Source organism: Balaenoptera musculus, chromosome 6 (genome assembly GCF_009873245.2).
Source record: "Balaenoptera musculus isolate JJ_BM4_2016_0621 chromosome 6, mBalMus1.pri.v3, whole genome shotgun sequence".
Classification (NCBI taxonomy): Eukaryota; Metazoa; Chordata; class Mammalia; order Artiodactyla; family Balaenopteridae; genus Balaenoptera; species Balaenoptera musculus.
In genome coordinates, this window is record NC_045790.1 from 27,596,760 (window position 1) to 27,598,199 (window position 1,440).

A 1,440-nucleotide genomic window follows, 5' to 3' on the forward strand; every position below is an offset into this window, starting at 1 on the left:
GCTTGTTAATTGTTTTCTTACTGATGTTTTTGAAGGGCACACACTCTTAACTTTGATAAAGTTCAATTTATCAATTTTTGTTTTATAAATTATATATTTGGTATGATATCAATGAATTCTTTGCCTAGCCCAAGGTCATGAAAATTTTCTCCTATGTTTTCTTCTTAAAAAGCTTGTAGGTTTAGCTTCTATATTTAGGTCTATGATCCATTTTGTATTGCTTTTTGGTTATGATATAAAGGTTTTTGTTTGGTTGGTTTGAGGTTTCTTGGGGTGCCAGGGAGATGCAAGAAGGTTGCATGTGGATAGTCCATTGTCCCTGCACCAATTGCTGAAAATACTATATTTACCCCATTGAATGGTCTTGGCACCTTAGACAACAATCATTCGACCATAAATGAAAAGTTTATTTGTATTCCATTGATCTACATGCCTATCCTTGTGCCAATACAGCGTGATAGTGATGACTATGGCTTCATAGTAAGTTTGGAAATTGGAGAGGTAAGTTACTCAACTTTGTTCTTTTATAAAATTATCCTGTCTATTCTAAGTTCTTTGTGTTTCATCTATAGTTTAAGATTAGCTTGTCAATTTTTACCAAGAAAAAATCCTACTGTTATTTTGATAGAGATTACTTTGCATTTATAGATCAACTTGGCAAAATTTCTATCTTGACAATATTGAGATTCCAATTCATGAACATGAAATGTCTCTATATTTATTTAGTTTTGCTTTAACTTCTCTCAGCAGTTTTTTGTATTTTTAAGTGTACAAGTCTTACACTATTGGTTAAATTTATTCCTAAATATTTTTTAGATACTATTATTAATGGAATTATTTTCTTAGTCCATTTTCTGATTTTTCTTTGCCAGTGTGTTGAAATGTAGTTGATTTTGGATATTGATCCTACATCCTGTGACCTCTGTAAACTTGTTTATTAGGTCTAGTGTGTGTGTGTGTGTGTGTGTGTGTGTGTGTGTGTTCCTTGAGATTTTCTACATATAAGATTATGTCCATCTGTGAATACAGACAGTTGCACTGCTTTCTTACCAATAAGGATACCTTCAGTTTCTTTTTACTGACTTATGTACTGCCTGGAAACTTCAGTACAAAGTTAAATAGAAGTGGTGAGAGCAAACATTCTTGCCTTGCCTCCTCTCTTAGGGGAAAGCATTAAGCCTTTTATCATTAAGTATGATGTTAGCTGTGGATTTTCCATAGATGTCCTTTAGTTTTTTGAGAGTTTTTATCATGAATTGATGTTGCATTTTATCAAATGCTTTTCCCTGCAACTACTGAGATGATGTTATGATATTTATACTTTCTTCTATGAATATAAAACATTATACAAGTTGATTTTCCGATGATTAACAAAACTTGCATTTGGGTGCTAATTCTCATTTGTTTATATTATATAATAATTTCCATAGGTTGGTGGAA